Below are 15,171 nucleotides of genomic sequence, written 5' to 3'. Positions count from 1 at the left end.
ATGTAAGTTGTAGGAATTTGTAGACATTGTGTGTAAATTCTAGAATTTTCACATGGTAATTATTGACAATTTAAAGAACTCTTTCGTGCATTACTTTAGATTTGTGATAGCAGATGACGTAGCGCCGAGAAATTAGCATCGATGTAAATGTTTCTCCATTCAAATTTCGAAAATTCGAGGAGGCTATTTAGTATCGGTACATTGAGCAATTTAGAGCAATTATCAATGGAATTTTAAGATGGCGAATCAGGTGCTGATTTTCGGACTACAATGATATACGATTTCCATTCGAAACTAGTCTATTTCCGTTTCAGACACGAAGTCGTCTATGAAATTCATTAAATTTCTTTGCGAGGAATGGTCGAAAGTTTTTAATCCATACATATTTATACAGAGAAACGTTTGGATGTGGAACACAAGCATTTTCATTTAGGAAAGCGTACTTCAAACGGCAGCAAAAATATTAAAACACTGGGAACTTGAGAAGAATTGTTGAAAAATTGAAAGTAATTCATTCTTGTATGAACATGTATCTGTGAAAATGCTCGAAAGATAATACAACAAAAGTACGACTACAGTTCAAATTATCGCACTTTTTGCAATCATGAAAATTCCGGGAAGAAATGAAGTTCCACTTCGGTTCTTGAAAACTGTGTCCACAGAAATGAGAATTTGCATATTGTGCAAACTTTCTTTGGACTTCTCCGGGTAGAATTGGTACCATTCATGGTAGAACTCGGACTACATTTCTCTGCACACTATAATATAATTTTGTGATTACCACATCTCAGAAACGTAATTATAAAATTCAACTTATCGTAGTGCGAGCAGTTTGTCACGGTTAACTGGCGAAAGCACGCGCGCCGAAACGCATTTGCAGAAACTGGCTCGACCGCGCAAATTGCAATTACATTCGACAGAAACTGCTGACAGAAAGCTTCGCTAACGCTCGCAACATCTATGAAACATTATGCCTTACATAGACGAAAGCAGTTCTCACGGTCCACCTGTTGGTCGTCAATGGACGCCGGAATTTACTGCCTAAGCGAGTTAAATGAAAGGATGAAACTTGCATTTCCCCAGAAATGCCATCGTAAATCGTCGCAATTTCCAGCCGAGGGCCAACGTGCGAAAAAGTCCACCCATAAAACATTCGCGGAAACCCTCGCTCGACGTTCCGTGTAATTCCCAATATGTGGAGCATCCACAACGATGCATAACGCATCACAATTTGCAAAATCCGCTGACGTGTCTTTACAACGTACGCTTAATGTTCTCAATTAGAAACGTGTCGTCTTCAACGGCCATCCAATTGTGCTTAATAGGCGGCGATTTTTAAATGTTCTTTAACTTTGCTACAGTGTTCAATCTTATTCCATACAAAGAATTTCGGCTCAGACTGCGAATATTTCGAATTTTCCGAATGGCCTCGTAAAATTTCCTAAAAGTACCTACAAAAATTGCACATTGCAAAGTATTCTGGATTTTCTGCGAACTCTAGAAATCGTATTCGCATCCTTCGAATCCGTGATCGTCGACGATTCTTCAGTTTCGAAGGATATTAGCATATATCGGCGACTCGATTGTCTATCAAAACAAAAGTTACGGACCGGATTGATCCCCGCGGGCAGAGATCAATCCCCGGGATCGTTTCTCGCGCGTTGAATAATTCACCGGCGTGTTCCAGCTTTCACGGAATCTTTCCTCGTGCGAGGCGGCCTTTGAAAAATATTTACAATTCTGATAAAATTCTTAATGGTTTACGAGCCGTGAACACGGGGCCGCGGTTAGGTTCTCGAAACCGATGCTGTTTCGAGCACCCGGCGGCGGCCGCGGCTCTGCGGTGTAGTCTCTTCTCGTCTGGATTCTAATTAGCCGGTGTTATTATTAATGGCTTTGTAAGCGAAATGTAAGCACGTGGGAATGCGCGGGAAAACTAATACCTTTTGTATGAGCGAGTGATTCCGAGCACCGAGCCGGACTCATAATACACCGAGAAAGTGTGCCTTCACATTTTCCGAGATAACGGTTCGTGCACTTGCGCTTAGGCTGGGAATAAATTAACTTGGCTGATCTCTCAGGTTACGATAACGATTTATCGTTATTTTTTATTCATGATATTGTTTTGGTTACACTTTCTACGATTTTACGTTACTTCTCGTGAACTATAATTGAACTTTGTCTAGCGCATCGATGAATAATCGCACAGAAGGATGATTCTTCGAAAAATGATTCGTTCTCTGGCAACCGGATCGCAAAAAAGAGCGAACTTTTCCCGGCGTATTTTTGCACGCCGTGAAATAGCCGCGACAAATCGGCCGGGAACGATTCGATCGGTAATAGAGTGATAAGAGTCAATTCGAAAGATAGATACGCGATCATCGAGACCATTCATCGAAATTGAAACGATAAATTGCTTGTTTTCTTCTCGTCTGGGAACTTTTTCGCGGCGCGGAGAGAACGAGCACGCCGGTCCCCCCTGAGCGGAATACGTGAATCGTATTCGACGCGACCTCGGCTCGGTTACGTTTCACCCAGACCGGACGGGTATACTAATCGCAAATCACCACCCAACCGGGGGAAGATGTTATCTGTCGTGTGCGCGTTGCCTGCGAAATATCAATCCGTGGCCTGTTTCTTCTTTCCCGACGCCCAACGACGCCGTTGATATGTGGAAGCTTTTTTCACTCGGTCGACGCTTCGACCACGGGAATCGATTCTCGATCGGTTGGAACGACGCTCGTTTTGCGACTCCATTCGCCTTTTTATGGGTAGTTCACTTCGCGACATTCCGTGACTGTCGTAGCTGTTTATTTCTTGACATTGCTGTGTTTTCCTCATTAGTATTTAACGCGTTCGCCTCCAGCATTTATCTCGACAACAGGCTCCGCAGTTGAAATAATTTATTAAATATTGTGTCCTCTAGTAAAGGATGAAAACAAGTTCTTTTGTCACAGAACAGCTGTAAATTCTCATCAGACTGTGCATTGTAATTTCAAGTAACGAGGTGCACAACATTAATCTGATCTTTCCCCCGGTGATGTACACGACGACTTTGTGGATCGCGAAAATCAAATTAGCGTGTGTGTCATTAAGTTAGATTGTAACGAATAGTTTTTATGATACACAAAAAACAGGAGCGTTGTAAGCCTTTTGCTATCCTTCTTGTGAAATATAAAATCGTCTGCGATATAATTTAACGTCTAGTTAAAAAGTTATTACAGTCATCAGTAGACTGCGAATTTTATGCGTTTATGGGAAAAATGGACGATCATAAAATGAAACTGTAAAGACGAGAAGCTCTAGAAATTCTTAGAAGAATTGAGGAACAACTCGAACATAAGTTTTGTACGAGGTACCTCAACTTGCTACTGGAGTGCCTTTAAAATTCGCTGCGTATACAATATAGCTCAAATTATTATAAGCAATTACTGCATGGCATGAACTTTAATTAAAAGACTTCGCAACGAGAATAAATTAATCGAGAACGGTGGCATATAGACGTCGTGGCTGAACAGAACTTCGATCTATAATTACGTAGTCGGCGAGTTCATTAAAATTCGAGTATAATGGTAACACAAAATCCAGCTAACTAACTGCCTCGAAATATTCTCCAATAATATTTAATCAACAAAATGTTTGAGCCTTTTTCTTTATAAGATGAGAGAAAGGCTTTAAACAAGAACAAGCTTTCAAAGAAATTTCTATATTAACATTTTACTTATCAGAGGTATGTTAATAAAATTTCCAGTATTATTTCGGAAAGGAGCTTAAACGTGTTCTTTGAAATAATAGTTAATAGAAATTGTTACTACGTCAGAGAAACTTCTCAATAAACCCTTAGCTTTGTATCGCAGCTTTTCGAGAACTATAAAATAACCGCCGATAGGATGCTGTTAATCTCCCTGTAAATATTTGTTTTGACCGTGCAATTTTCAACACCGTGCATTTGTTTTAAGTCCACAAATTCGTCGTTTCAGTCGCGCCGTTCCATTTTTTCAGTATCTCCGGCTCATTTTCGCACGTGCGATTACTAGCTGAGAATTTACGCTACCAATTTGGCAAGAGTCCCCGCCCCGACATCGGGGTCAAAAACACACTAAACGCGCGTAACCAGATGTAACGTTAACGCGTTTCCACCGTGTGCTCGCTTGTCGTCGTTTCTGGCTTCCGATAATGCTCTCCGTGCTATTTATCGTTGTATCGGTGGCCCACGGAACGCGTGCGAATCTCCGCCGCGTCTCTATTTTTGCGGTATCTCGGTAATAAATCATCGCCGTTAATTTCTCGAGGTAAGCGCAGCGGCGGCTTCTGCAGAGATCGCACGCGCGCACGTGAAGAAAACACGTGTAATTCAATCGGCCGTTGCTGTTGCGTATTAATTTTATCGCGCCGCCGTCTCGATTTGCAGCGGCCGAACGGGAACAGCGAGTTTTCGAGTAAACGATAATTGTCCGGTGTTATTGCAACGCCGTCGTAAAAAAAATATCTCGAACGTTATTTGCAATTTGCAATATCCTCGTGCACGCTCAAGCGCTTTCATCGCCGTCGTAAAGACGTTTAATAGTGCTCCATCGTGCGCCGCGTACCGGGACAATAGCGTGACATTTTTATCGATAAGCTTCTACAGTGCATCCTACAAATTGGTACCCGTTTCAGCCGGACGGGATTTCCGCGAACTATAATTCTCGCAGATGTCGAAATTACGGTACACACGACGTTTCATACCACGGTCTAGTACGCGCAGCCGTGTGTCGCTATGATAGGCGCCGGTATGTTTTCTTTTATAGTAAACCGCACGCGATTTCGAACGATCCATGAGAACATGTGTCGGGGCGTCGGGTAAACGGTGACTGCAAGCGAAAATACGCGAGGCGAATACAAATATTTATTTCATTTCGGCGACAATGAATATTCGGAAAATATCGGAGCGAGGGAAACAACACGTTTTTCATATTTCCCTGCCACCGAATTCCCCGGGCGAGATTTAACAATCACATTTTATTAAATGCATTGTTTCGGGGTTTTGTTCAACTTTTCCGGTCGGAGTGAGAACAATTTATTTCTCTATTTAAAAATTTTCATAAGCGAACGATCTTGTATCACATGTTTGTGCCACGAATACGTAAAATTCATAATCGTACCGCGGATCTGTGTTCATAATAAAAATTGTCACCGTCGATTGTGAGACATAGAAGCCAAATAAACATGTACACCATCGATCACGAGACATAGAAGCCAAATAAACATTTTCGCCGGCCAATTGCGAGACATAGAAGCCAAATAAAAATTTCCTTCTTTCTTCGACGATTTTAGTCGAAGTTCACGTAACGATCCTCTAATTTTTCTAATCTTCTCACTGTTTCAAACAGCATCCATTTATTGTTCTCATAAATGCATAAGATCCTCGATCTATTCATCTATCGTGGTCAGTCTGCGTAGAGAAATATCGAGCGCGGTGATTTCGCGGATGATCGAAAAATCGAATCAACCTCGTAACAGGGGACGGAGAAAAGAGAGAACTGCGTCGCGCAGATAGTAAGGTGCATAGCAGGTGCCGTATAGATGGCCGTAGACGGTGCAGGTGAACGCGAATCGTAAATGGAGCTAGGGTACTCCATTGTGCACAGTGTGCAAATTACCCTTATTGCCGGGAAGTTTGATGCCAATGGTTTCTTAGAAGTTGGAACGGTACTTTTAATTAGGCGCATGCCGTTCATGTCAATAGGTTATTGTTTTACTGCGGCAGAAGAGATAATTAGGAAATTTTAGAGTTTCTCTCTCTCTCTCTCTCTCTCTCTCTCTCTCTCTTTCTCTCTCTCTCTCTGCAAGGAGTGTCCTAACCGTTCGGAGAAAACTGAACCGAGGAAATTCTGCAAGAATGAAACGATATGTTTACTTATGGCAAATAATCGAAATTACACAATACAGTGATTTCTTTATATACGTCGCCAAGGCCTGGACGATAAACGTCGCGGAATTATCCCCACTACCGCGTGGTATACCCCGCGAAGGGTCACCAAGGTCGAGAGGCCTCGGTATGTCTCCTGGACGATACACGTCGCTGTCAAGATCCGTGTTGTTGACATATATCGAGAATTCACTGTAATACATTCGTTAAATCTTTGGCCAGGTTAAATCTTTTTTATTCACGTTTGTACGAAGACGAGGTTGATTCGTGGACTAGAAATTAGCAGACAATCGAAACGTCTCGATTGTCTATTTGTGGAGGACGTTGTTCAAATAATGGTGTGAGTCGCTATAAAATTTTAATTTTCTTCTGGAAAAAAAATTGAACAAATGGAAAATCCATTTGTTCAGTCCCCGCGATTAATGTTCTCGGACAGATATGGCGAGGCATAGAACCGGTTTAAAACAATTGATCGAGTGTTTGCAAATTTTCGTCGGTGTCAACGACGATAAATATTTCACGGCAATGGCATTCTTTTAGCGGTGTGCGGTCTAACCGATCGGAACATTTACGGCCCCGTAATTCATGGAGGAGTATTGCCGTGTTACACATTTACGATCATTCCTCCGGGATTTACTGTTCCGATTGACAGACAGCCAGCACGTATCACTCTGCTAGCTTATGCTTCCCCCGCGATTCAAGCCTGTGAAAATGATGAAATAAACGCTATTATCTCGAGTCGTAACCGGATCCGAAACAATACGGCTAATTGCGATACACCGTGTTTTATTTCGATGTTTGCCGTTTTGAGTTTGCGAGCTTCGTCGAATACCGTTTGGAAGCACTTTGGAAAATATAAATTTAGAAGTAACCGGGAATTTGTGGTAGGCAAGATCGTAGGTATCTCGATCTTGCTGCTTTCCTGTCGCGGAGAACTATGAATTTTTCTGCGCGGTCTATTTGCAGTTATCAGATGGTTCGTTCCCATCGAAAGAATCTTTTCAACCTATTGATAAAAGTTTTCCAGTCGCACAACGCGAGGGACGCTGGGAATCGCGCTTCGCTGTCAGTTTATTGGATCAATCTCTTTTCCTATGGGTTGCCCTTTAAACGACCGTATACGATCCGAGGGATAGTTAGCCTGAATGGAAAAAATGAGACATATAAAATCAACGCCGCAAGTTTCACCGAAAAATACAGTCTTCACTCGATACGGTGATTTCTCCGTATATGTCGCCAAGGCCTGGATGATAAACGTCGCGGAATTGTCCCCACTACCGCGGGGTATACCCCGTGAGAGGCCATACCCCTAGGAGTGTAAACATAATTCATCAACGAATAGTATCTCCCATCCGATATATGTCTCTGGCCAGACCCGTGTGTTGGACATATATCGAGTAGTAGTAGTTTCCTTTTCATTCGACGTGCTCGTTAGCGAGACTGTGGGTCTTTATGCAAAATCAAAACATCGCCTTATATCGGAAGAAATCTGCAGTGAAACACCGGTGCGTGGGTCAGAAATGACTCCGGCACAGGTCTAGAACTCGCAAGATTCCGAGGGTTAAAAATCTGTAATCCGGAGTAAAAATAAGCAGAGACGCGTTGGAATGTTTATGTTAACGCTCGTTGCTTGTAAACATACGTGATTGTTGTATACGATTTTATATAACTGAGAGAAGCAGAAAGCAAGAAGTAGCGCAATAATTGGGGTTATAGTGACTTACATAACCAAGGATGGATATATGTCATCTTTGTATGGTCTCATTTGGTAGTCCTACGGTTACATTGGATCACGAGGAAGATCGATGTAAGACGGATATTAAAATAGAATTCAAAGGTCGCTGCGCAATTTCATATTTTCCTTTCTATCGGGAAGAACCGAAGATAAGAATAATACAGGTAAGCCACCTCGTGATTCATCGTGTTTACGTAATGCATACGCGTAGGCTATTCTTGCTTGCGGTTTTTCAGCAGAAAAATATGAAATTTCGTTAGTCTTTCACGCGCAGAGCTGTCGAACGCGAAAAATTTCCAAAATTCACGGCCATCTACTTAATGGAACGGGAAAGTAAAAAATTAAATCACGGGCGAAATTTCATCGCGGTGATTGCTCTCTCGTCCCTGATGCATCTACAGTAATCCTAATCAAATTTGGTAGTCTCAAATGCAATTACGCAGCGATAAAATGGGGAACGTATTCTCTTAAACAATTTTAAGAATTTTACAAAGAATGCGTTAGAAAGCCACGAAAATGTTAACAATAGATTAGAAACAACGGAAATTCAATTGCACAGTAGTCAAATTATTGGTATATCTTTTTTTAGAGAATTTTAAACATCTTGTTAAGAATGCATTAGGAAGCTATAAGAGAAAAGTAACAATGGCTTATAGACAGAAGAAGTTACTCAATAATAAAATAATGAACATATTCAACAACGGATCTTAGACCAAAAAACATAGAATTATACAATAAAAATCATTAATAATAAAGTCAACATGATATCGTAGGGTATTGCAAAGGAGCATTTTACAGACAAGAAAAAAAGATAAAATTATACAGCAATAAAATGACGAACGCAATTTCAAGGAAGACCGAATATTTTAGAATATATTTGCGATTTGTCGTTGCGCGGGAAATAAATATCGGAATGACGTAGATCGAGGTTCCAAGTTGAGGATCGCGGGAAAAGCGTCCTCTCCTGTCGCTCGTTACGCGAGATCGTTCGTCGACGATAATGAACGAGACAGGGCCCCGCGATGAAAGAAAAAGCAATATCGCGAAAGGATCGGATTCAGTCAAACGGGTGCGCAAAAAAAAGCATCGCGATTCCCTGACCGAATCGATCCGGGTCACCGGTTTGATCGATTAATTCCGTCGGATTTACTCGCGCCTCGTTTCCCCGCTCGGATGCATGGTTTCGTTTCTTTATCTCTTTCGCGACATAGTTAAAGTTGACGGACCGTACTACGAGGCATCTCGATTACGCTCTCTCGGTGAGTCAGGGAATTCGTGATTCCTCGATCGACGACAACATACACGCAAACATATTTCCGAATTTCGTAGAGGTTATATATTTTTGGCACATTATCTGCGGAAGCTATCGATCTGTGAATCACGTTTGTGACACGTTAACGAACGTGTTTACTCCGTCGCGTGTTTCATTAGCGATCTTCTTCGCTGTTCGAGTGTCAAACAGTATCCAACTTGCCTCAATTTGTAAACAAATTTTCTGACGAATTTCGCAATAGCGCGAAGTCCGGTTGTTTACAGTTTAAACATTTTTCTACATTTTCCTTTACCCACGGGAAATTGTTATAGTCGATTTCATGCAATACCAATAAATGTGGATGAAATCATGAAAATCGTTTACAACGGTTTATAGTATTTTAAGTATTCACTTCCTTTCTTCCACATTTGCTAATTTTTAAAAAAATTTCACAAAAGTTGAATGTCTCGCATTTTCTCTGGTCTCTGCTAAATCAAAAATAGCGTAAGCGTGTATCACATTTCATTGAATATTCTGTGGATTCAAAATTAATTAAAATGGGTCGAGGAAGGAAAAGAATCAACTTACATTTATTACAGGTATTAATTCGATTAAACCGATGTAATTAAAAGAAACAAAATTTGCTCCATTCTCTCTTCACATTTTCTCACTGTTCAGAATATTTTCCGAACGGACTTATTAGGTGAAATTTCATTTCGTCTAGCATTTTTGCTATCTCAAAACCGATTTAGCATTATGCAAACTTTCGTTCGTTCCATATGCATGTCCCTTTACTTACGTTTTTGCCACACTCGTTAAAATTTGCAGATCCGATTCGAACGGAACATGCACAAAGTTTGAATCACGACACGAAAACATCGCGGAATGGAACGCAGGTGAAAGAAACAGAATTCCTGCTTGTTGTGCGCGTTTATGGCTCCATAGTGTGCAATTATCCGTGGAGCAACCGAGAAAAAACGTTCCGCCATAAAGTCCTGAAAACGTACGAAATTTGTTGTATCGCGAGCGCGACAATCAGAGGAAAAGAGAGACGCGAGACTTTCGGGGGGGAAGGTCGACACAATTTCGCCATCCCGTGAATCACGGTTCGCGTTAAAAGCAAATTAGTTTATCGCTCTTAACGAGTACATTCCACGGATTTCATTAGGCTAATGTACCGTGTTCCTCTTTCCGTCGGAAACAACATTTTCGTTTTCCGCGAGCGAAATGTGGACCGCGGGACAATTTACACACACACACACACGCACGCACACATGCATACACGTCCGAAACGGATACAGACACGTATTTTTTCGGCGTCCGCCACGGACCGTTGTTCTCGGAATCGCAATAATCGTAAAGCAAACGTACGCTTTTAATTGTATTGTACGAGGAAATGCCGAGCAGTATTTTACTTGTACTAACAATTTTTATTACAGCCCTCCGGGAGTGCGTGTGCGCCCCTAATATTGTTCATTCGTGTTATCTATTTTTTGATCTTCGTCGGACAGAGGCGTGGAATTTTATAAACGCCATGTTGTGCAACCAGAGGGTCATTTGGAATAGCTTGTTGCTTTTAATTGGCCCCTGTATAATTATTATTTCCGTTCTGCTCTTTGAGCAACGTAAAACTGCCACATGGTTTGCGTATTAAATGTAATATTGTTGGAAAAATAGCGTAACAAGGTGTTCTCAGACTATGAATCAGGTGGGCAGAATAAAATAAATCGTAATTGAATTGACCCATTGTAATATAAAATAACGGTTTCATTTATCAATTATACAAAAATAAGTCCAAGAAAATGAATAAAAATTTTTCGTTTGCTTTCCTCGTTTTCGAGAAAATCGAGTTTAACACTAGGCTTACGAAGCACTAAAAGTGACCAGTTTGGATTGTTTTATAAAAATACTAAGAATATATTCAGCCCGGTTTTTAACAGCTTTTACCATAATATATGTTCCAAGGAATAAATGCGTTAAATAAATTTCCTATAAATGCATTTTTACATTCACAATAATTGCCAATTAAAGAATGTAGAAACCGTTATTTTGCGACAGTCGCGTGTTTTAGCGTATGCAGGAAGTAGAATTGGTTGACCATGATCAGACGCGTCGGACGACTCGCAGCTGCCTGTAACAGCACGCGCCTAATCGCTGCATTTTCAAACTCGATTTTCTCAAAAATCAGTCGAAAAAATATTCTACATTTTTTACTTATCTTTTTCGCCGCCAACCTGTACCAGCATTTTATACAAATGATTTTAATTGAAATCTAAGCTCCGAAGTCGCCAGTAATTGTGTTTAGCTCGGTCGCGTAATAAAATAGTAATCGTTGAGCAACTGATTTAGCCGGGTAGAAAAATTTAATTTCCCGATCGGATTAAGCGGTAAGTGGTTCGCGGAGAAAATTGTGTCGGATATCGTGTCGATTTCCGTCGATCCTCGCTATCACAATTGCTATCATAGTGGCGGATCGATCGCTATCTGCTTGAGCATGAAGCGAATGGAGGAAAAAGTTTTTACGGTTGGAAGGAAAACCTATAAAGTGTTAAGCACGCCGTCAGCGGAAGGGAATAATAGCTTGGTAATCGTGGATCGCTTGGACATGCAAGGTCGGTCCTATAGCGAGTGAAACATTTCTTATCGAGCGGATTTATATGCATTTCTGGCAACTCTGCTGAACGATCATTGCCAAATGGGAATTAAATTCCCAATCATGCGGGCAGACCTATTTTTGCAACGTTAACCACGATATTTTTGCTCCTCTCATTTGGACATCGTTGACTACAGAAAAAGAAAATAATACGCTAATCGCAGCAACACCAGTCATTTTCAAATGGCTCTCCTGTAAAATTTCTTCCGTAAAATAATTATAAAAATAACAAAAAATATGTTTATTCATATTTTTAGCGATTTTTACATAAATGTCCAGAGGAATAAATCTATAATTCTCTATAAACATGATTTTCGAAGTATCGACAATTGCCAATTAACAAATTAGTAACCCGGTCTTTATAGTGAATCGCGGTTTAGTATAAGAGAAAATCAAAATACTTCGAGTGTCCTATGATGAATACCACTTTGTTCTACACACAATGGACAATAATTTCTGAAAGGCTGTTTCATAATACAGATATGATTAATCGGTTTCTTCATCGCAATTCGTACGAAGTGATAGTTCTCCAGTCTTATCGGCGAGTCTCGTGCTTCCGATGATAAGCACCATTAGAAACGGTCGATACGGATTGTAAATGCCTAATCTCCGGCGTTTGCCGCGAGCAAAAACTTTTCAACTATTGACCGACTCGCAGCGATCGATAAAATCAAAGCATACGATCGTTTACTCGGTTCGAGCACGGTATCTATCTCCGCAAACAGTTCAACGGATGAGAATGGATCGTTCGCACGCAACGACTTGTGTTTCGCGGTAATTATCCGGCGCATAAGTTAGTCAACGTATATGAAATTTAATCACGTTTATGAAATTTGTTGGTTTGATAATCTTTCCAGAATCAGTAATTCTCAAGTTACAGTTTCAATGTACAGTGTTTACTCGATCTATGTCCAAAACGCGGGTCTATCCACGGACATATATCGGCAAGGAGACACTATTTTTTTATTCACACGACCTTACAACCGAGGTCTCCCGAACGTCTTGGCCCCTCACGGGGTATACCCTGCGGTAGTGGGGATAATCCCGCGACATTTATCATCCAGGCCTCTGCGACATATATAGAGTAAACACTGTGGTCGATTCAACTTCTTTTCCAATACTGTACAGACACTGACAACATTCTAGGACTTCGCGTGAACTTTACTGTTGCTCTGAAACAAAACACACCTGTTCCGAAATTATGTAACTTTATGAGATTTAATACTGTATTTTGTCAATTCAGCATGCTCGTGCATGTAGCATGCGCGAGTGTCAAGAAGGTGTTGATAGGCTTCCGTTGGGTAAAGCGTTAATTTATTACGTAATTAACCAAGTCTTCGCGTTTCCTTCTTGCACTCTTGTTACACAAAAAGGTACAACATATTGTCTGATGTGAACCCGTTTCAGACATGTACGATTTGATTTTATGCGATGGAAAGTGAATAAAAAATTGTTTTCATTTAGAATTGGTACATAAATGTAGGAAAAAATGCTTTAAATATTTAGATATTTACTTTTTCGTTCGCTGGAAGTTGCATCGTTCGTTCTGAAAGCGATCCGTTCAAATTTTTAATTTGACAACTGCGGACGCTGCATCAGTAAAAAATACAATTTAAGATTTTTTTTTCGAGTTAGTACGGCAGCAATATTGTCTTGGAAAATGAGCAAATTATCATGTTTTTTCTTTGTATATGTTCGCGTTATCTGACAATGTTAACACTGGAACTACCGAGCCCGTCAAAATGGCGGATTTTTTCCTTTAATTTCTTGAGAAATTTTTTAAGTATACCTCTTCATTCAAGCACATGTTACCAGCGTTAAACGCGCAGGTTTCGAAAGAAACTTTCAGGACAGTCTAATACTAATGAAAAATAACGTAGCGCGCGACTCGTTGATTGTAGAACTGCATACAACGTTTTTTCCGCTGTCCATCAATGCGACGGTAACGCGAAGAGATACGAAGAAACCGTACAGCATACTCGCTCGGAACGGACACAACCGTATCTGCGTGCGAAGCTTTTCAATGCCTTTTTGCACACATCCTCCGGCAGTGCCAGATTAGGCATATTACGATAGAGATAGGTGAACGGTAGGCGTATCAGACTGATTTGCATAATAACGCCGCCGCAACTGCTTCGGGCGCGAGTCCGCAAACTATAGTCGTTACGAGTTGATCAAATGATAAGCTGAGCACTATCAAAATTTAGCGGTCTGATGGTTAATGGACGCGTCGATTCGGAATGATTCGCAGACACGAAGCACGATGACAATCTGTGTAGCCGTGTCTCCAATACGTCGCGATTTTTTCGGAAAAATTAATTTTTCACAGAAATGAAAAATTCCAAAATTTTTTTTTCCTCCTCAGTTGGAACAGTACAGCAATTTAATTAATGCTCGGGATTTGATACAGAATTAAGAAGAGTGCAGGAGATCTTCTATTGCCTGGCAACCAGAAAGTTAACAATTTAAATTGTTATCGATCGTCGAAGACCCAACGATACCAACTAAGTGATAAGAAAATGTTTCTATTCAATTTTTATATGCATTGTAACATTCAATTGAAAATTATATTCCAGCTTTTAATTCAATTATTTTTCCAATACGAAATTCGACGGATTTAATTCAAACGATTCGAAGTGCGACAAAATTTGCCATTTAAATTTGATGGATAAATCTGATAAATGCGTAGAGCGATATGTTTGTATTGGGCTGTATTACATTAAGCTGCGAGCACATTTATATTCGGTGTTATACGAACCGCATAAAGTTATGGAGATCAAATATTGAATGAACTTTCAGCGAGTTTAATTGAAAATTTAAAACTTTAATCGATTGATTTCATATTCATTTTTAAGTGTGAATTGAGCTCAGGGGCAAACATTTAATTTAAGAACAGAAATGATGAAAATAGGAATACAGTGTTTACTCGATATATGTCCCAAATGCCTAGCCGATAAAAGTCCCAGAACTATCCCCACTGCCGCGGGGTATAACCGAGCCCTATAGAGCTTGGCTGACCTTTTCTACGTTCGTGGATCAAAGAATAATATCTCCTAGCCGATATATGTCCCTGGCTAGACCTATGTTTTGTACATGTATCGAGTAAACACTGTTTTGAAGTTTCAAGTCGGACACGTTGAGATGAAATTAATTTTATTAATCACAAAATAAATCAAAAGTCAACGGATTCAATTGAAATGACGAAATATTAAATATAAGAATAAATTATTATCGGTTTCGGAAAAGTAATTGTATTTCTTAGACTTTAAAAATGAATTTCTTTTCTTATTCGAGATCAAAATCTGTTGAAAATAATAATCCTAGTGCGACCAATTTTATTTGTGGTCGAACTATGTCGGAAGGTTAAGGGGATAATAACATTGAAAGAGTTTGGTTGTCGTTGGCGAATCGGCCGTGAAAAAGGAATTTCGACTGTTCCAGTGTTCCAGCCTTCCGCATTGCACCCGTTTGATTACGTCACTGTTTCGCCCTTGCCAACCGGTGGTGGGGGGTGGGGGGCGCACTCGGTTTTCCTTTTAAGCCGGGTTTCCAACCCCGCGGCACCGGCAACAGTTGCTGCGCCGCACGCCAAGGAAAACCTTAATTATACGGAACGGAAC

At 40.5% G+C, this 15,171-nt stretch overlaps 1 protein-coding gene across 6 annotated transcripts in view; it reads left to right on the top strand.

Annotated features, from left to right (window-relative positions):
* Window positions 1-15,171, top strand: part of Krt95d (phosphofurin acidic cluster sorting protein KrT95D) — a 71,154-nt gene that overhangs the window by 3,785 nt on the left and 52,198 nt on the right. The gene's annotated exons all lie outside the window — the stretch shown is intronic.

This window comes from Halictus rubicundus, chromosome 6 (assembly GCF_050948215.1).
Source record: "Halictus rubicundus isolate RS-2024b chromosome 6, iyHalRubi1_principal, whole genome shotgun sequence".
Lineage (NCBI taxonomy): Eukaryota > Metazoa > Arthropoda > Insecta > Hymenoptera > Halictidae > Halictus > Halictus rubicundus.
This window is presented reverse-complemented; position numbering and strand designations above follow the sequence as displayed.